This window comes from Lissotriton helveticus, chromosome 2_1 (genome assembly GCF_964261635.1).
Source record: "Lissotriton helveticus chromosome 2_1, aLisHel1.1, whole genome shotgun sequence".
Taxonomy (NCBI): domain Eukaryota; kingdom Metazoa; phylum Chordata; class Amphibia; order Caudata; family Salamandridae; genus Lissotriton; species Lissotriton helveticus.
This window is the reverse complement of record NC_136059.1, coordinates 1,189,756,692-1,189,778,694: the sequence shown is the minus strand read 5'-3', so window position 1 is coordinate 1,189,778,694 and position 22,003 is coordinate 1,189,756,692. Positions and strand designations below refer to the sequence as shown.

At 47.4% G+C, this 22,003-nt stretch overlaps 1 protein-coding gene across 1 annotated transcript in view; it reads right to left on the bottom strand.

Moving 5' to 3' along the window:
* The window catches only part of LOC144819668 (uncharacterized), a 510,454-nt gene that overhangs the window by 307,224 nt on the left and 181,227 nt on the right, over positions 1–22,003 (bottom strand). The window lies entirely within an intron of this gene.

Below are 22,003 nucleotides of genomic sequence, written 5' to 3'. Positions count from 1 at the left end.
CTCACTGTTTGTCAGATTGTCTTTATATTTGGCTCTGCGAAGATTGTTTAAGTCTTGCACTACAGCCTCTTGGAAGACATCAATTTTGTTCCCGGGAGGGAATTGTGTGTAGAATTTCGATTGTGAATGTTTGTTGCTGAGGCCTGCTCCTAATTGGGAGGATGCGGCATCTAAAGATATTTCCTTTCCTTCCTCTGCATTTAGATTTAATAACAGCAGATAATCATCAGATTCCTTTGCCAATAAGGAAGTTGGCTCCTTGATAGTTAGTTTTATCTTTGTTTTCCATGAAGAATTTTTTCAATTTGATTTTGCACACATATAGGTAGAGGTTGATTCTGGTTTGGGCTAGGTCCATTCTCTTCTTAGGACAGTAGTTCATGCCTTTTTTGAGTAGCGATGTTTCTGCTTCTGATATCTCTCGTTTTGATAGTTTTACAATTTGTAATTCATCTATTTCGGGGCTTTTCTCTGCTTCATGCTTCTCGTTTGAGTCCCTTCTCTCTCTGGGGATCCATCTTCGTCTCTTTCCTCTCCTAGTCGGTTTAGTTGATGCCACTTTCTTCCTCTGCTACTTCCTCGCTGTTGAAACTGCGACGTTCTGCTTTGTTCCCATTGGCGTTGTTGCAGAACCAGTCACGTATCCCCTAAAAAATTCAGCCTTGTGTTTACAGCTTTGTTTTCTTGTTCATTATTACTTAGGTCCGTTGAGGCTAAAGAGGAGAAGAAGCTTGAGGTACTACCGATGTTACCCAGGAAGGGTGATTTTGTGAAGGGGGTCAAACTTTCTCACAAAGGTAAAAATATGACCTTGGGCATAACCTTTTTCATCGCTGATGAATTTATTGTGTTTGCACTGCCTGACCACTTCCTCATGTTTTTCTATTTGCGCTTTCAGATCTTCTTTGAATTTAGTCATTTCCGCATTTAATTTTTATGTTGATATGTCTTTTTCCAATTCGTGTCATTCTTATTTTATTTTTTGGAAAGCAATGTCTATATGTTTTGTCAATATCTTTATTAATTCCAAGGATGAATTTAAGGTATATTTGCCCAATTCCTGTAGGAGCTCATTAGAGGCATCTTGTTGATTTGGCATTAACATAATTCTTAATCCCCTTGGGACACGACTCATTTATTTATTTCTTATTTAATTTTTCCCATTGTCTCAGTTTGCTTTCATGTCCGTTTTTGCTGATGTATTTCGTTTATCTGGGTCACTTGCTGGTGCATCTTGTTTATTTCCCCTTTCAAACATTGTTGTTAAGAGTTCTTTCCTTTTTGCATCCCTTTTATCCATGTTCGCCTGTATTTATGTATTGTTTGTTTGTTGCCTTCGTTTAGCTGCTCTGACTCGTTGTTTTAAAGAAACCTGCTTTGTTTGTTTTCTGCAGTGATAGAAGGTTCGTTTTTGGTTAAGCACAATGTTGCCTTTTGAAAATGCCGGTTTACTGTGAAACTCTTTATTGCATTTAATTTATGTGGCATAGCCTGTCTAACACATGGGTTTTCACTAAGAACCGACTGGTGTCAAAAAGATTTGCTTAAACTTAAAGTTTAATTCAGAATATTGTTATGCAAGCACATACACATGCGCTTACCTTGAAGGGTTCACGGTCGAGTGGCGTGTTTTTCCGCCTTGTTTCCAAGTCCTCAGTTGTAAATCTTTCCAGTCGGTGTGCACAGGACCCCGGGCTTTTAAAGTTGCTTCTCTTTCGGTTCAAAGGTGCCAGGTTTGCATGGCGCTCATTTAGGTGCGGGGCTTGTCATGAGTGATGTAATGTGTGACGTCATCAGCAGTGCATTGCGGGCGCGCGGGTTATAGTTAGCTGAACTAACTATAACAGGGGGAATTTCTATGATTTTGTACGTGTGAAATGCCCAACTAACTGTAATGCCCCTGAAACCTATCGTTTTTTCAGTGAATTTCTAAGGTTTTTTTAAATGCTAATTCCTAACTATAACGTGCCTGAAACCTATGGTTTTTTCAATGAATATATATATATATATGGGATGAAAGCGGTGAAGACTTTCCTGGACCTGAGATCTGCCAGATATCTGGAACACAGCAGTATGATTATGGACTTTATATCATTCTGCTTGAATAACAACATTTTTATTTTTCAGGACTAGCGATACAGGCAGATCAGGGGACGGCCATGGGCACCTGCTTCGCCCCCAGTTACGTGAATTTATTTGTGGGCTGGTGGGAGAAGCAGGTGGCCTGGGCGGACGACAAGGCAAAATGGGTGGACAGGGTGATCTGCTGGAGGAGGTACATCGACGACCTCTTCCTTATTTGGAAGGGATCGGAATCCTCGGCAGAGGAATACATAGCAGCCCTAAACATTAACGATCTGAACCTGAAATTCACCCACAACATGAGCAGGAAAGAGGTCAGCTTTCTGGATTTAAGGGTCTTTGTTGACTCAGGCGTGATTCAGACAGCGCTTTACAGAAAGGAGACAGCGGGGAACTCGGTTCTACATGGACGTAGTAGTCACCCAGCAACCCTCGTAAAAAGTATCCCCTACGGGGAATTGTTGCGAATAAAACGCAATAGCTCCCTGGACAATGACTTTGAGGAAGCAGCTGAGAAAAGCATAAAACGCTTTAAATCGCGAGGCTATTCCCAGACAGTACTCCAACAAGCTAAAGGCAAAGCAGCAGCGATTGACAGCCAGAGACTCTTGACTGAAAGACAGAGTGGAGCAACAAACAGTGGTAATGGCATAATAAGATTCGGTGGCAGCGAATAGGATGAGAGCCATCATGTCAAGAAATTGGGGCATCCTCAAATCTGATGCCGTTATTGGCAAGAATTTACCGGATCATCCAATGATCACGTTCAGAAGGACTAGGTCACTGAAGGACAAGTTGGTACAAAGCCACCTGTCCAAAGAGAGATCGAAAGGAGAATTGCACGCCATGCATGGGTCATACCCATGCGGAAAATGCAAGGCCTGTTTCACTAGTCAGAGGGTGCTCTCATATCAGGTATCACATAAGGAGGCTAAGATCAGAATCCCGAAATTTATAACATGTTCCACCACCTAAGTAGTGTTCTGCCTGAAGTGTCCCTGCGGACTTCGTTACGTAGGGAGCACCACAAAAGCAGTGAAGTTAAGAATATTAGAACACCAGCGGGCCATCGCTAATAAGGATGAGAACTACCCGATGGCCTGTCATTTTGCCACGCATCATAACAGCGACCGAACTCTTGATAGGTTCCAGTTTTCCATGCCCCGCCCACTGCATACATTATGTTTATGAGTTAGCAGAATGTGTCTAACTAATGATATATATACATTTATGCAATTTCGTTTATATTCTTTCTATATCATTTATGCTTGTGACATTATTTCAGTTTTCTTAGCTTAGCCTGTGTGCCACCATTTTGAAGCATTTCTCTCTGCGTGCGAGTTGCACTTGCTCATCCCCCCTCCCGTAGGAATAGGAATATTCCACATGTCAGCGATTTTTGCTCCTTGGCATGTTGTAGCTGAAACTACTAGCGAAACCCCCTTATCAAACTGTTCTCATGTGCTGGAGATGCTAAAGCCTGGCTCCGTGTCCTTGGGAGGTGATAACAGAATGTTGCTATTGCAGATGCAGATGCCTCTTGTATGAGGCCATTGTTCACCCTCTACGGGGTCCAGTACTTTTCCACTATGGGCGTGTTTTTCTCTGCTTTTCGTATTTTTTTTATAATAATCTTTATTCGGCAAATTTGATCACCATAAAAGAATACATATACATAATACTTTATACTTTGTCAATTCTCCCGCTAAAAACTATAAAATGCAACGGCATATAAAAAAGAGTCCTGGGTTTAAGGAATGCACAACAGTCACTAGCTTACTACAACGGTTACAACATCAGACTGTTAGTTCCCTAGAATGCAATTTCAGTAACCGGGAGCGCGTCACCCACACACTACCCAGAAATTTTGCCACCCCGCATATCATGAAGGTGGATGATGAATCTGAAGAAAGTACACGTAGTGCCTGACTGTGACACCTCAACCCCAACTCCGTGCACACAGGTTTCAGCCAGATTTTCCGGACCACTTTGTAGGCAGGACAGGCAAAGAATAGGTGGGCCACAGTCTCCTTGGGTGCTGCACAGCCTGCACATGAACGCAGTGGAGCACCAGAGTTGGAACACCTCGCCGTAAAGTCATACACTGGGAGCGTCCCATACCTCAGTTTTAGATATAGCGCTCTATCTAGAGGTTTGGTTATCAGGTCGAGGAAGGGTTCCAGTTTTTTCACCCATTTAATTTGCAAAAATGGCTCCGTGAGTGAACCTCCATCCAAACCACTCAGTGCCTTGCTTTGTACCCAATCCCAATATAGTTTTTTAATCACTTCCTTGGGCGGCGGCGTTTGAGACTCCCAAACATCACTTAGTCCTAATTTGAGAACCAGGTTTCTCACATTATTCAGCCATCCTATTTTGTTTCCAGTGTCAAGCAGAAGAAGATCATCCAACCCTTCAGCATATTTAGCAAGCTCCTCAGTCCTTCTTAAACGGGTCCAGAAGAGCAATGGGCGTAGTCTCACCAAATCCTTAAGGGCTCTTCTGCCCAAATCTAGTCTCAGGGGGATCAGTGGTGTGGAAGCGGGGAGAGCCACCACCTTCCTCAGAAAACTATTTTCTGCTGTGGAAAGATCTGACACATTTTCGAACCCCCAGAGCTCGGAGCCATATAATGCCGCCGGGAGAATCTGACCCTCATAAATCACCATGGCCGGGGAAACAGGTTTACTACGTGACTCGCGGAGCTCCCTCAGAGTCACCCCAGATACTCTTTGGTGACGGAGTAACATTTTGGCCAGATGGTCCTTCCAAGTCATTCGACTGTTAATGCGAACTCCAAGATAGTCAAATGAATCGACCATCTCCAGGGGGGCCCCGTTAAGCAGAAAGTTATTTTTAAATCTTTTAGAGGGGGAAAATGCCATCAGTTTCGTGTTCGAGGTGTTGATAATTAAGCCTCTATTGGTACAGAAGGAGCTAAATCGGTCCAAGAGTTTTTGCAGACCCACTGGGGATTTGGAGATAAATAGGGTGTCATCGGCGAAGAGTAGAGTGGGGATTCTTTCCCCCGTCAGGGATGGGGCATCCGACTCTTCCCCTTTCAGATGGTCCACCACTCCATTCACAAATAGGGAGAAAAGAGTCAGGCCATAACACAGCCCTGGCGTACTCCTCTCCTCACCGGGACCCTATCCGTTAACTGTCCCTGGGATCCCCATCTGACCCTCGCATAGTTCCCCTCGTGGAGCTTTATGATTAGACTCAGAAGTCTACTAGGAAATCCCATCTCTCCTAGGATCTCCCATAGTTTAGCCCGAGGGACCAGGTCAAAAGCTGTCCTGAGATCTATGAAGGCCATATATAAACTGCCTTTCTTGATGGTAACTGCCTTCCAATAGATAACAAAAAAGCGAAAGACCTGGTCCATCGTGCCTACCTTTCTTCTGAAGCCCGCTTGAAGGTGGGAGAGAATGCTAGCCTCCTCCATCCAATCGCCTACCCTTGAGATGATGACCCTGCCGACCACTTTCTGGATTATATCTATCAAACTGATAGGTCTGTAGTTCGCAGGGTCATCTCTTGCCCCCTTCTTGAACACTGTTACCACCTCAGCCCCCTTCCAGGAGTCTGGCACCGGGTGTCCCCTAGCGATCAAGTTCATAATTGTGGTGATTAAATTAGCCCAAGCCAGCGGTTCCACGATCAGCAGGTCCCCAGGGATCCCATCCGGACCGGCCGCCTTCTTGGGGGTAAGCCGTTTAATTGCCATCGCTGCTTCGGTGGCCGTAAATGGGAATTCATCCGCCCCAGAGGTGTCCCTAACGCTAAAACTAACTACCCCAGGGCTGTCTAACTCTTCATTACCACCATATAAACATAAGAAGTGATTAAACCATTGCTGGCTGGTTATGTGAGCTGCTAATGGTTGCGATTTCCCCTGCCTGGCTCTGTTGATTAGATCCCAAAAGAGGTTCGGGTTCCTCCTACTCACAGCATTGGATAGGTCTTGCCAGTGCTGTTCCTCCCACTCCCGTTTAGCCAGCGATAGTGCTTTCTGGTAGTCCTTCCTGGCCGCTCTAACCAGAAGAGGATCCCCAGCAAGCAGGGCTTTTGTCAGATTTTTCCTTTTGTCCTTACACTGGTCTGAGTACCATGGTTTATTTGAGATGGGAGGTGTAATAGTTTTCCTATGACTTTTCCCTTTGGAGGTAAAAAAATGACCAACTTGGTCAATTGTCGCTTTATAAGCTGAGTCAAAGGACGTGTGAGGAAACGTGCTAGTCTGGTTTTCACAGTCCCAAGCCACCAGGTCAGAATTCAGGCCCTCCACCAGGGATTTAATCGTTCCTAGGTCATCCTCCTTGAGGTTAGCTTTGTCCCATTTCAATCTGCGGTTGTTATTGCATGGGATGATCTCTTTGGTTGTCTTTATGGGGGCATTCACTCTCTTGTCTTTAAGGCTGCCCCAATTGAACTTACAACACAGGGGGTTATGGTCGCTATCCTGACTTGGGAGCACTTCCATATCAATAAGGTCTGCCCACAAACTAACATCCATTAGGATGTAGTCAATTCGGGACGGCCCAGTAAGTCTATTGAAAGTCAGTGCACCTGCCCGGTCGGATAGAGTCCTACCATTGAGGGCTCTTAGCTTATGATCCCTAGTTAGAGCATTGATTTGGATTGCCCTAGCTGACCATTTTTTAATAGAGGGCAGGGATAGGGTTGGAATGGACCATTTTAAATCTTCGTCTTCAATACCCAGGGGGTCATCTCCGAGGAGGGGTTAAACGTACAGTTGAAATCCCCCCCCACGATGGTTTTTGCTGATGAAGGGCCGTTAGCTAAGGCTAAATCCAGAGCAGATAAAATTGAGGAGGCGGCGTCCCCAGGTGCCCCTCTGGCATTCACGTTAAATAGATCAAGCCTACTTCCCTCTGTGTTTCCTCTAAAAGAGAGATGGAGTATGTCACTACACTCCATATTATGGCGTTTGACCTCCCAGTCTAGATCTATTTTTATCCAGACCATGAGGCCTCCTGCCGGTCTGCCCTTCCCTTTACTTACTGCTGGCAAAAAGTAGGTGGTGTATCCTGATTTATTTAAGGGTATTAGACTCCAGGTCTCCTGAAACAGACAAACATCGAACTTCTCGATGAATGTATGCCATTCCCGTATATCTAACTTCCTTTTTAACCCCGCTACGTTCCAGGATAGCAAATTTATTACCCGACGACCATAGGACACTTTGGTATGAACCCCCTTTTTCACCCCTCAATATCCACTGCGGTCGTGCAGCTGCCCAACTCCTGGTCCTCGGGATTGGGATTTGCTGGGCAGCTAGCCACACTGGCCATACTCCCGGCTACCGGGGAAGCCTCAATAACAATATTAGTAATGGGAATTTGGGACAAGGGTGATCTAACTTGTCCTGTGACTATACTGTCACAAAGTCGTGGAGCCTCCTCACCAGGGAGATTACTTCTCTCCCCTGGGCACTAAACATCAATCGCAATCTTCCAGTCCAGAGAGCTGTGAAAACCGATTGTAAGTGTCCAAGGGGGTAAAGGGTCTGAGATGTTCCATCCTGGTACCATGATTCATTGTGTGTCTATGGGGCGCCATGGACCAGGCAGAATGGTGATCGCCCACCAAGGCAAAGTGTTGCCCATACTGGGGGAAAATATTGTTATAAGGCAAGGTAGGGGGGCCTATGGGAGTGGCGATTATTTGGATAATTAGGAGCAAGGGCCTCTGACCTGGGGTAAAAATACGTTAGGGCCCGAGGAATGATACGAGTGTCCCTGTTTCCAGGTGGCCAGTTTAGGATATAATCTACAGCCCGAGGGTCTCTAAAGTTGACCACCACTAGGTCCCCCTCTATGTCTTTATTTCTGCTACCCAGCCAGTTAATCCGTCTAACATGTACTATATCCCCATCTATATTGGGTGCTATGGGCCTATGTGTCCTCAACCAGTGGATGATTTTATTTTTAAGATCAACGTACCCCTCCTTCTTGTTTTCAGCTAATGGAGGGACCCCAGTCAGAACCACCACAAAGGGCACTGCTTCTGGGGGAATCTCCACTTGTGGCACCTTTTTCCGTAGGTCTCTGGTATATCTACCTACCCCTTGGTCGTACTGTTTATTACTTATCGGGCCCAATGAGACTAACTTTTTGGGGTCACCTCCTGTTTCAATTGCTGGTATGATTGGATGTTTAGGAGGAGGTGGATTTTGGGAGCGGAGGTCAACCCTACCCGGTGGCTGTGGCTTGTGTTTGACCGGCTGAGATGGGGCAGTTGGGGTGTTAGACACAGTAGTAGTGGGGAGCTTGGCCTGAGCTGTGGAATGCGCCACCCCACTCCCCTGGGCTTTGGTCCGAGTGACCATGCTGTTTATAGCAGTTTCCAAAATGGTCAGTCTAATTTCAACCTTTTTAATGGACTCATTAATAGGTAAAAGGAGAGATCTCAGCAGAAACTCCAAGTTCCCTATTAATGAGGGGGGAGGTGGGGTAACTAATGCTATAGTCCCAGCATTTATGTCAGGAACCACGGCCTGTGCAGCTGCTTCAGATGAACTGTTTTCCAGAGGCGGTACTACTGCTGGTGGGAGAACCAGCCCCTCTGCTAGGGCACTCTCAGATTGGTCGAGGGGTTTTAGCCCTTTACCAAAATCAGAATGCGGGATTTTGGCCTTACCTGGTACCTCCCTTAGTTTCCTCCTTTTTTTACTTGGCGGTGGGCGGTGAATCTGGGCAACAACTAAATGCCTAGGTTTCTGTTTCCTAGGCTTGGCTGTGATAGTGGTGCGACCGGGGCTAAGGGTAGGGGGAACAATTATACTGTTGTCCGAGGGCAAGCAAGGTGTGGATGAAAAGTCACGAAACAAGAGGGGAACACCTTCTTGACTAGCATTATCCCCACTCATGTTTAGTGAGCCTCCCTCCCGCGTCATAACGAGAGAAATACTATCAAGGAGGGGTCTATTTTTCATGCTCTCAACTGAGCGGCGCCGCTCAACCCTACGCTCATCTAAGATTGAATCCTTTTCGCCCTCACTCCGAACCTTAGGGAAATAATTATCCAATGACCCATTACGTAATCTTCCTTTTTTCCCAGGGGTTTCCTCTTCAGTCGACATATCCAGCGTATGGCTGAGCACGGGTCACTGAACTACAGATGTTAAGGGATAGGCCCAGCCCAGCCTACTTTGGCCAACGAGGGCCTCAGAGGGCCCGCTCTTTGCCCGGTCTTCGCCCTGGTCGCACCCGCGCGCTCCCGCGGAGCGGATGCTCCGCCCTGTAAATAGGCAGGGCAGGGGGCGTGGCCGGCAGGGAGAGCGGCCACAGGTGTGACACGCAGGGACTCCTGGGCAATGGAGTCCCTGCTAGGCTGCTCGCAGCCCTGCCGGTTCACGAGGGCTTAGTTCTTCTTCTGCTCCACTCCCCGCAGTGACTCCTGGCGCAGCGGGACCCGCGCAGCGGGTCCGGCAAGATGCAGATTCCTCCCCTCAGCACGGGGCACAATCCAGCGACGGCAGGCAGAGATTCTTGTTCCTCTGGGCAGCAACAGTAAGCAGCAAGGTATCCCGCAGTGTCACAAACACAGGCTGCTTTTACGATGTCGGGGGGCGTGGCCGGCAGGGAGAGCGGCCACAGGTGTGACACGCAGGGACTCCTGGGCAATGGAGTCCCTGCTAGGCTGCTCGCAGCCCTGCCGGTTCACGAGGGCTTAGTTCTTCTTCTGCTCCACTCCCCGCAGTGACTCCTGGCGCAGCGGGACCCGCGCAGCGGGTCCGGCAAGATGCAGATTCCTCCCCTCAGCACGGGGCACAATCCAGCGACGGCAGGCAGAGATTCTTGTTCCTCTGGGCAGCAACAGTAAGCAGCAAGGTGTCCCGCAGTGTCACAAACACAGGCTGCTTTTAAGATGTCGGGGGGCGTGGCCGGCAGGGAGAGCGGCCACAGGTGTGACACGCAGGGACTCCTGGTCAATGGAGTCCCTGCTAGGCTGCTCGCAGCCCTGCCGGTTCACGAGGGCTTAGTTCTTCTTCTGCTCCACTCCCCGCAGTGACTCCTGGCGCAGCGGGACCCGCGCAGCCGGTCCGGCAAGATGCAGATTCCTTCCCTCAGCACGGGGCACAATCCAGTGACGGCAGGCATAGATTCTTGTTCCTCTGGGCAGCAACAGTAAGCAGCAAGGTATCCCTTGGTATTTTCGTATTATAATGTGTCACTGTGATGATATGAGTCAGTCCTCTCGGCGCACTCTTAGGGGTGAGGTCGGACAGGGCCCTCTCATATGGGAGTTTGAGGCCTAATAAAATTGCTTGTTTATTCTTCTCCACTGTCCGGCTGACTTATTATTGGGTAATTATAGGTGAGTGCGGTAAGTCACTCGGGTGGATTTGAGCCACGCTTATCAGATGGCGCCCGAACAGGGACTCCGCGATTAGGACCTTTCTCACCCGTAAGTGGGTAGCAGAAGGCCGGGGACCCTCTGGTCGGCACGGTGGGCCCTGGTACCCATTTTGATGCCGAGCCTGGTTCTCGCAGCGCTGCCCCACCCCTGCTGATCGGGAGAGGTCCCGGTCCATGATCCTACGCCGGAGTCCGGAAGGCGGAACTTTGGAGCTGACCGTGTTGGTCCTGGCAGCCGGAGGTGGAGAATGGTAGAGGTCTGTACCGCGTACAGAAGGTGAGTGGTCCGACTGTTGCTTGAGGGAGCCGGAGTGCTCCGAGGGACCGGTGTGTCTCTAGTGAGAGGAGGAGCCGGCATGCTCCTGGGGCTAGTGTGCTCCGGGGAACTCAGAGTGCGAGTGGTGCTCTGACAGACTTGGCGGAGATTGGGTGAACGTTGGTTTGTAGTCATCCGACTGGGTGATACTGTGGTCGATGTGTGGCTTGCTGCGGAAGGATTCCGGGACTCACCCGAACGCCTAGGGTGGCGGCTCGTGGAGAATGAGTGCCGGATCCCAGGCGGTGTAGTACATACCGATTTATAGTGTTGCCCGGGAGACGGATGTGTTCTCCAATCTCGGAATAGCAGGTGTGCTATTCGGTCTGCGGTGAGGGTCCAGGTTCCCCAGGACTTGGTCGACGGGCCTTGTCCCATTCTGGTGACACGTGTTTTGGCAGGGATTCAACGTTGTGTATATTAAGTAGTGCTTGTGTGGTTTATTGGGGTGAGTGAGAGAGTGCGAGTTTGTGTTGGTGTGTGATTGTGTGAGCAGAAATGCCGTGTTTCAGTACATTACGTGTCTAGGGTGCTGCTGTGGTGTCTCGGACACTAGATTGGCCGAGAGCCAACCTGCCCCGATGGAGGGCTCTCCAAATTTTGAAATGTATGTTAAGCACGGCTTGCCTCCGATTTTGTTTTCTACTTTGTGGCATAAATATACAAAGGATAATGTGGACTTACAGTGGCCTTTGCTTGGCTCTTTTGATGGAGCGAAATTAGATTATTTACAAGATAGACTGTTTGCTAGGCGCAGTCGCCAGAGTATGTTCGATTCTTTACGGATGTGGCAGAAGGAGGTGAGGGAGCGACAGATGAGGGAGGAGAAGGTGGCTCAGAAGAGAGCGGCACAAACCATGGCACAGAAGGCCAGGGAACACACTAAGAAAGAGAATGAGCTGCGGATTGAGCGCGCAGATAGACGTTTCAGGCTATTGGATAATAAAAGCTATGTAGTGAGAGAAGATGACCAAGATGAGATGGAGGACATTTTGAACGCTCCACCCCCTCCCCCATATGCCCCACATCTACTGTACCCTGTGTTAACGGATTCCGCCTCCTCAGCGGTGGTTTCGGTTCCCCAAACAGGTGCCCCTCCCACGTTCTGTACACCTGCTTCCTCTGTGGTTGAACAAACTCTCCCCTCTGTCACCGCACCCTTGATCTCTCTCTTTGCAACGAGCCCGAGCCCACCTGCCCCTTCTGTGCTCTCTCCGGTGTTCCCCGTTGATTCTGCTATTCCCACTGTTTCTGCCAGTACTACCCCTCGGAGCGCGTTTCTGACCCCGACCCGAGGAGAGGGAGGTGGGCTGTTTACTCAGGTACGGAAGTTGCTTACGCGTTCTGCTGTTGGGTTTGATGAAAAGACACTGGTAGCTAATCAAGCTTGTCAATGGGCCAGGAATAATATTTATTCATTGGAAGACATTTGGTCTGCGATGAAAGATTATGAGCCTTTGATGCAGCAGCATGCTTTATGGCACATGTCGACGACATTGATAGCGTTGTGGGAACAGGGATATGGTGGAGAGGCACCGGCGATTCTTCGCGACATTAAGAATAAAGCCTATAGGGCTAATACTGGAATGAAGGATGTGTTACACAGTCTGAGGTCTTTGTTAGAATATAGAAATGAGCTACCATCAGCGGGGAACCCCCATTTTCCCGGAATACACCCAATGCGGGAAGTACACCCTATTTTTCATCCTGAGGTACCTGAAGTGATAGATCCAACTCCAAATACTGTTACCCGAGCTCTTGTCGACGCTCATTTCCAAGAACAATGGGTATATACACCCTGGAAAAGGAGCAAGGTACTTGCCTTAAAGGCTCAGTTACCCGACTCGAGGAAAAATCCGACAGCTTATTACAAGGAGTTAACAGAAGCTGCTTCCTCGACGGTCATGACTCTAGCAGATATTGAATTGTTTTTTGGGTTATTGGTTCCGGTGGATGTATGGAGACAGGTAAAGGGTTCAGATCATGCAGAGGACCTGGGTGGTACCTGGGAGGCATTCAAAGATTGGGACCAGGAGCGAAAGCCAGGGGAGAAGCCGAAGGCTGAGATTCTAGCATTACCAGGGCGTATAATAAAATATATGCACTCACTTATCCCTCCTAAAAAGGTGGATTGGGATAAGTTGACTGCATGTAGACAGAAAAAGGACGAGGCAGTTTCGGATTTCTTTACTCGTTTTGAGGAGACTTTCATGGATTTCAGTGGTCAGGATATTTCCCAAGATGGGGGTTTGCGACTTTTCGTTAACAGATTCGTAACGAATCTGTTGCCGGAAATATCAGCTCGATTGCAGGCATCGGAGAGTACGTGGACGACGTCCACTCCCTCCGGAATTCTGAGCATGGCCCAGTATTACGAGCATAGGGAGAATGAGAATAAGGACAGGCAAGAGAAGAAGGCCAAGGATTTGAAGACGAGGGTGTTACTGCAGCAGGTGGCGAAGGGTCGGGGACGTGGAGCCCTGCCCCTGGTAGCTGGTCGGAGAGGAAGTAGTTACGGAAGGGGAGAGAAAAGGGAGCGCTTGGGACAGAACCAGTGCGCCAACTGTAAACAGGAGGGGCACTGGTGGAAAGACTGTCCGGAACTTCGGTCCGCTGCCGGGCCCGGCAGAGGACGAGGTCGGGGTGAACATGGCAGGAATGGGAGGCAGTCCGAGGAAGGTAGGAGACCGGGAGGGAATTACTTCGACGGAGGAAGGGATAGACAACACTTCCAGACAGAGGGTGACAATGGTAGAGATAGACAGTACTACAACGATGCATATGCTATGGATGACCTGACCGGATTTTCTTATAACTAGGACAGAGCATGGGACCGGTTTCTGTGGATATTGATCAACGTGGACCTTATGTGACCGCAGACTTGTCGGGATCCCCTCAGAAATTTTTAGTGGATACGGGTGCTACAAAAAGTTTGGTGGCACGTTCTCAGGTCCCAGGGGCGGCTCTGTCTGGCAAGAATAATATCTCCGTTGGGTTTTCAGGTACTCCGGTGGTTAGCCCCATTTCTAAACCTCTTGCACTTACGATCGGTCCTTTTACTGTTGACTCTCCTTTCCTTTTGACTTCAAATTGTGGTGAGAATTTGTTGGGTTTAGACTTGCTAAAAAGATTAAATGCCACGATTTACTGTTCCCCAGACGGTGTGTACCTCACGATGGGTCCTTCTGTCGCACGCGTGCAGCAGTGTTTTTCGAAAGATGAGCCCCTCCCGGCTGAGTTTGTGGGGATTCCTGAGAGTCTGTGGGCAAGCAGTGATACTGATGTGGGAAAAATGGACATTGCCCCAGTGTCGATAAAGGTTAAGGTGGGTGCTAAACTACCTCGGATACCCCAGTACAAAATATCTAGGGATGGAGAGAGAGCTTTGTTGCAAACAATACAGGATTTGATCCGGTCAGGGGTAGTGGAGGAGACGGATTCTAACAGTTGTAATAGTCCTATTCTTCCGATCCTTAAGAGGCCCTCCTCTGATGCCAGCGAGGGTACACCTGATGTCTATCGATTTGTGATTGATTTACGCCACATTAACAAGGTGGTTGAGCCTCAGTATCCGGTGGTCTCTGATATTACTACGATTTTGACAATGATACCTCCCTCGGCTAAGTATTTTTCTGTGCTGGATCTTAAGAACGCTTTCTTTAGTATCCCTGTGCATCCAGATAGCCGTTATCTCTTCGGATTCTCATTGGCTGGCCGAAGTTTTAGATTTTGTAGAATTCCTCAAGGTTATACGGAAAGTCCAAGCATTTATAGCCAAGCTTTGAAGGCACAGTTAGATGATTTAGAACTCTCACAGGGTAACGTCTTATGGCAATATGTGGACGACATCCTCATTGCCTCAGACACTGAGGACGGGTGCCGAGACTCTACTGTTAAATTGTTACACCATTTGGCTCACAAAGGACACAAGGTGTCCCTTCCTAAATTCCAATACTGCCGACAGGAGGTTACCTACTTAGGTCATCTCCTAATGAAGGAGGGGAGGAGGCTGACACCGGAGCGCATTAAGGCGATAACTAACATGGCTGTACCTAACACGCAGCGAGAGGTGCGCGCATTCTTGGGCATAACTTCGTATTGTCGCCAGTGGATACCTAATTACGCCTTACTAACAAAACCCCTTCTGTATCTGACTACTAAAGAAGTGCGCGAACCCCTACCTTGGACTCCAGCATGTCAAGAAGTGTTTGAGTTATTAAAAACTGCTTTGTGTTCTGCACCTGTTTTGGGAACACCTGATTACCAGAAGCCTTTTGTTCTTTATGTGCACGAGGCGGAAGGTTGCGCGCTGTCTGTCCTAACTCAGTGTTTCGGGGGGAAACAGAGACCTTGCGCTTACTTCTCTGCTATGCTTGACAACGTGGCGAGAGCATTGCCGAGCTGTCTAAGGGCTACAGCGGCTGCCGCGGTTTCAATTAGACAATCGGCAGGGCTCGTACTGGGTTCAGCTCTTACAGTAATGGTACCGCATGCTGTGGATATTCTATTAAACAGAACACAGACGCAGCATTTAACTAGCGCTTGTCTAACTGGTTATGAGATTACATTATTTGCCCCCCATGTTACGATTAAAAGATGTGCCACTTTGAACCCAGCTACGCTATTACCCATCCCTTCAGATGAAAAGGACAATGAGGTCCATGATTGTTTGTTTCGGACAGAAGAGGAAACAAAAGGAAGAATAGACTTGACGGATAAGCCCCTTGATGATCCTGATGGGGAACTGTATGTTGATGGTTCCTGTTTTAAACTAGCAGATGGTACCACAACGGCAGCATACGCAGTCACGACTTTGAAAACAGTGGTGGAGACTTCTAGGGTTCCGTATAACTCAGCCCAAGCTGCAGAGATAATAGCATTGATGCGAGCGTGTGAATTGAGTGAAGGACTGGATGTGAACATTTACACTGACAGCCAATATGCTTTTGGCGTGGCTCATAGTTATGGGAGACTGTGGGCAGAGAGGGGATTTTTGACATCACATGGACAGAAGATTCAGAATGGCCCATTGATATTGCGACTGTTGACAGCCTTGACACTTCCTAAACGATTAGCTGTGATTAAGTGTAGTGCACACAAAGCGGTGGTAGATGATGTGGGGTGGGGAAATGCATTTGCAGACCAAACAGCTAAAGAGACGGCTAGGACAAAGATCCCACGAATGTTTGAGGCAGGACCGGCTAGGTGGGTACCGGATGTCGACATGTTCGCAAACACTGTACAGAGTGTGCGGAACATACAAGAAAAGGCGACTGAGGAAGAGTTGAAACACTGGAAAGATGGAGGGGGGCGGTTGGACTCGGATGAGTGTTGGACGGATGTGTCAAACAAAAGGCGATGGTTACTTCCGAACGCATATGTCCTCCCAGTAGTGACTATGGCTCACGGACCAGCTCACATTAGTGCAAAGGGAATATGCAAATTATTAGACCCAGTGTGGAGCAATAAGAACATCTCCAAGGTGGCAACACATTTGGTGCAGCAGTGCATGGTTTGTTTAAGGCATAATCCTGGGAAGGGGACACCCGTTCCTGTAGGTAATTTTGCCCCCCCATCCTACCCTTTTGAGGTGATTCAAATGTACTACATTGAAATGGAAAGGGTAAATAACCTCAAGTATCTCCTTGTGGTGGTATGTTCATTTAGTAGATGGGTGGAGGCTTTTCCAACTAAAGACTGTACAGCCATCTCGACAGCTAAGATTTTTGATTAAGGAGTATTTTTCGAGATACGGCTTGCCTCGGGTGATCTGGAGTGACAATGGCACATCCTTTAATGCTGAATTGATGAAGCAGATCTGTAAAGGATTGCAAATCTCTCAAAAATTCCACGCAGCCCAACATCCTCAGGCTGCGGGTTTGGTTGAGAGATTCAATGGTACGTTGAAGCTCAAAATGGCCAAGATACAGGAGAGTACAGGGTTGCGCTGGCCAGACGCACTTCCCCTTGCCTTACCTTCCACCAGAGTGACGGTAAATTCCAAGACAGGTGTTTCCCCCCACTAAGTTATATTTGGCAGGCCCGCCAACGTGTGTGGTGTTCCTAGACCTAAATGTTTCTCTGAAATTGAATATCCTTTGTTGATAGATTACCTGTATGCCTTGACTAAAGATCTTCGTTCTATTCATCAGCAGGTAGCAGATACCCTGAAGCCGTTGCCTGAGGGGCCCGGACACGGCATCAACCCAGGGGACTGGGTCGTCATCAAAAGGTATCAACGGAAGTCCTGTTTGGAGCCTAGGTGGTCGGAGCCAAGGCAGGTGCTCCTCACCACCCGCACCGCACTTCGAGTGGAGGGTCGGAAGGCGTGGACCCATGCCTCGCATGTAAAAAAAGTACCTCTCCCACTGCCTTATGATGAATGGGTGAGAGGTGGTGTTGCAGATCACGAGACCGAAACAGTTCCTCGTTATATCCCTTTCTCGGATGCTTTACTGACGAGTGAGGAACAAAGTGAGAGCGAACGGAGGCCAGCCCTGAGTGCAAGCAGCGAGGCCTCTCTTGGTCACAGTGAGCAAACTCCGGAAGCTACCTCTCCTCCTATTGATTCCCCCATTCTGTTCACAGATCCTGAAGGGCGAGGGAGCACTCGTTATAACTTGCGGCCCAGAAAAGGGAGGCAAAAGCACTGAGCACCAGAAAAGGGCTGTGGTAGGGCCTAGAGACAGACAAGGCTGAACGGGTTAGCCTAGTGATAGGGATGGACTGCTGCAAGAGCCCTGGTGCACTATCGAGACATTGTTGAACGAGACACTAGAGTTGTGTTTGGGCCCAGGTTTAGTGCTCCTGAGTTGCTGCAGTTGTGCGACTCCATCGAGGGATTAGGGACTACGAGACTGCAAGCCTACCTGTGAGGCTTTAACGGACACAGGGAGAAGATCCCTTTAAGGGTGAAGAACCCCTCTGGCCGGTTTTAGAGTGTCTGGAACTTTTTAGAGCGCCCCCTTAGTTTACTTTTGGACATTTTGATTAGGAGAAATTTACCCTTTTGGTCGTCCTATTCCAGAGGAGGAGCAGCCTTTTGCTGCCCCTCGCAGATCAGAACCAGATTCACCATGGCATGCCCTGCCTCGAAAAGGAAAAATAGTGGTTATTGTGGTATTCATCATTATATTTTTGATCATTCTTGGAATACTGTTCTTTCTAGATGAAGCTTATCCTGTCCACAAGCTGGTCCCCACTCCTTCTCCCTTGCAAGAGCATAATATGATTACTGTTGATTATGGTGAACAATGCATGAGGAAGGGTTATCGTGATAATGTTTTCATTAAGACTTTACATCATGCCCATGCCGTATATAATGTGACAGATTGCTGGGTCTGTGGGTTGCTTCCTTCCGCTGCATATAAAAAGGACAGGTTACTGGCACTTCCCTTAACACCTGTGAATAGCTGCGTGGGATGGTACACCTTGATTGGGATGGTGAAGTTCTTTCAGCAGCCTGACTTTCTGACTCCCCGACTCCCTGGTACGGGGTCAACGTTGACAATGCGAGTACGCCCTTTGCCCCCTTCATCTCTTGGACGGCTGTTTACTGACGGACGTTTCGATCAAACATTCTTAGAAACTTTCTCGAAGAAGGTAGAACGATTTGTGACGCCTAATGACACTGACAAAGTGAGGGAAAGTTTTCTGCAACTGAACTCTTCCTTAGCCTACAGACACCCTCCTGCGGCAAACAGTAGTGGTCATTCTCTGGTACCCCTAGCGACTGTTGGGCCTTCACCTTATTTTTGTATTCAGGGAAAAGGTCCTGTTAAAGTGGGTGACAGCTTCTGCAATGTGACTGCCTCACTTCGCCTGCCCCTCAGTCCTTCACTAGTTACTCCTCCGAATATCAATTTTGTATGTGGGGGTAATGGGTATTTGTGGTTACCTGAGGGTTGGGGTGGGACCTGTTACTTAGCATATTTGTCCCCACCTGTTTATGTGGCACCTTCAGACTATCATAAAACTCACCGGAGGCTTGCCATTATGCATAAAAGGAGGGACCTCCAGGTTGAGGACGTTGATCAGACCGACACCTCTGGGCAGCAATTCACGGATTTCTCTAAGGGCTTATTACCATTCTGGGGTCCTATATTTAACAGTAGAGCCATTAGACGTCTCTCGAGGGTAATGAAAAAGGTGGTGAATACAGAGGCGATATTGCAGCCAATATGTCTCTTGAGATGCAGGCTATGAGATTATTTACGATACAGAACAGAATGGTGCTTGACGTCATCCTTGCAGATAGGGGTGGAGCCTGTCGCGTCATCGGGACGTCTTGCTGTGTGTATATCCCTGACTCCGCCCCGACGGTTACTTTAGCTGTACAGAAGCTCCATAGGTTAGCGGCCGAACTCCATCAGGACACGGGTACCTGGTCACTACAGACATGGTTGTGGGGCATCTTCTCTTCCTGGGGTTGGAAAATTCTGATGGGTGTTGTAGGGATAATTGGTATACTATTGACCTGCTGTCTTTGTGTTTATTGCCTTCCCCCCTGCTGTTCTATGTGTGCCAGCAATATACGAGTTTCTAAAAGACCAACTAGACAATACCCTATTTCCAATGATGTTGAGCTTCATGATATTCACTGGTTAATGCTTATTGATGACGATGTTTTTGATTAGGCATAGTGCCCCGGCCCTTAGAATTTGATGTAAGGGCCCTCCTTTTGGTTAATAAAGTTAGCCACAGACTGCTAAAAGGAGGGCCTGATAGGTTCCAGTTTTCCATGTCCCACCCACTCCATACATTATGTTTATGAGTTAGCAGAATGTGTCTAACTAATGATATATATACATTTATGCAATTGTGTTTATATTCTTTCTATATCATTTATGCTTGTGACATTATTTCAGTTTTCTTAGCTTAGCCTGTGTGCCACCATTTTGAAGCATTTCTCTCTGCGTGCGAGTTGCACTTGCTCATCCCCCCTCCCGTAGGAATAGGAATATTCCACATGTCAGCGATTTTTGCTCCTTGGCTTGTTGTAGCTGAAACTACTAGCGAAACCCCCTTATCAAACTGTTCTCATGTGCTGGAGATGCTAAAGCCTGGCTCCGTGTCCTTGGGAGGTGATAACAGAATGTTGCTATTGCAGGTGCAGATGCCTCTTGTATGAGGCCATTGTTCACCCTCTCCGGGGTCCAGTACTTTTCCACTATGGGCGTGTTTTTCTCTGCTTTTCGTATTATAATGTGTCACTGTGAGGATATGAGTCATTCCTCTCGGCGCACTCTTAGGGGTGAGGTCGGACAGGGCCCTCTCATATGGGAGTTTGAGGCCTAATAAAATTGCTTGTTTATTCTTCTCCACTGTCCGGCTGACTTATTATTGGGTAATTATAGGTGAGTGCGGTAAGTCACTCGGGTGGATTTGAGCCACGCTTGTCACTCTGCTTAGCTTCTTTAGCCTAGATTGTATCCCACAGGATTTGAGAGGAGGAGATTACAAACATAGGCTAAGATGCTTGGAGTCAAGGCACATTATTGAACTCCAAACAAAGTCACCTGGGGGTTTGAATTCGGGGGAAGAATTTATATCACATCTGTAATTATGACTCAAAGAATGTAGGTGAGAGCTGTGTCAAAACCTGAGTACTTTAACAACATATTAAAGAAACCAGTGTGGTAAGGTGTGAGGGGACTATCGGACACACTTCATAAAAACACACCTCTATTTTAGAAGGCACACTGAGTTAGAAATGAATTATGAAGAACTGAATTCTCACTGTAAGCCCATTCAGGGCCTTATTTTCGTTATGGGTGTCAATACATTAAGATCTTCCCCAAACCTAGTTCCACATGAGAAAATGAATTCAGGCGAATTCGGAGAATGTTGGGTTTGTTTTAATATTGATCTAAAAATATATGGAATTAATTTTCTTGAAATGATTGCCCATTTAGGGTGGAAGACTAATAGATAAAGGCATTCCAATGTATATATTGCAATATTTAACCCCTTCGACGCTGATGACGAGCTGGGCTCGTCATGAGGTAGCCTCCTCGCACGCTCATGACGAGCCCAGCTCATCACGTAAAGTGCGAATCCGTAAAACCCAGCGTACGGGCGGAAATCCTACCGCACGCATGCGGTTAACATCATATGCAATTTTTTCCAACAGCAATCCGTACTACCTTAATTGTATTTATGTTGTCTGAGTTAGTTTAGCCATTACAAGATGGCGCTTATGATTTGGGCATTAGTCCATTTTCTATTATTATTATTTTTTGTCCATCTGCCTTTATTAGCTTCTGCCTCGCCGTCGCCAGCTGACACTGACGAAGGCAAGTGCTGAAACGCGTTTGTTTCAATTTCTTTGTGTGCAATAAAACCGTAATAGGTGTAACCTACTGGGAGTGCTGGTTTTGTCATTAATTTGACTGCGGAGCGAAAATATATATATATTTATATATATATATATATATATATATATATATATATATATATATATATATATATATATATATATATTCTTTTTTATTTTTTTTTATATACTTATTATATATGCTGAGGTGTGAGTTGCATTTGTAACCTCATTGCCTTATCCAAAACTGAAGATTTCTCTAGCATAGGAAACACAGCATGTTCTTCTCTTACTCTGGACCGGGTTACCCCTCAACACATATAAAACAATTGTAATCATCCATTGACATTGCAGATTGAGAGACTAGTTACAGTCATACAGTTGTAGAGGTTGCTACCTTTACCAACACTTTGCGTTGGGTTTGTATTACTTTTTGAATGCCAACCCAATGCTAAGTATACTCTGGGATTTACAATCCAAAGCAAATTCAGATTTGCTTTTGAGTGTAACCCCAAATAACGCAACGCACACCAATACACACCAATACATTGCCTTGCGTTACTTTGTGTCAAGGGAGCATTCCATTGGTAGTGCATGGGTGTCCATGCAACCACCCATGAGTTTTGACGCAAAGCCCTATCTACAAAGAATTGTAGACAGGGATTTGTGCCAAAATCGTGCGCCTCACTGAAAAATGTTTTCATTTCTCCTAGTGTTTCCATCTTTGTATGTGTACTGCATTGTACAGCACACATTCAAAGTGGGCAATGCCTTAAAGTATAGTTTTTGCACTGTGTTCCAGCCAGCACAGGGAGAAAGCAGAACAGCCCCACATCTTAACTGATATAGCACAATTCTGCTCCCTCCCATTCATGCAACACAGCACGGCAACTTTACTTGCTG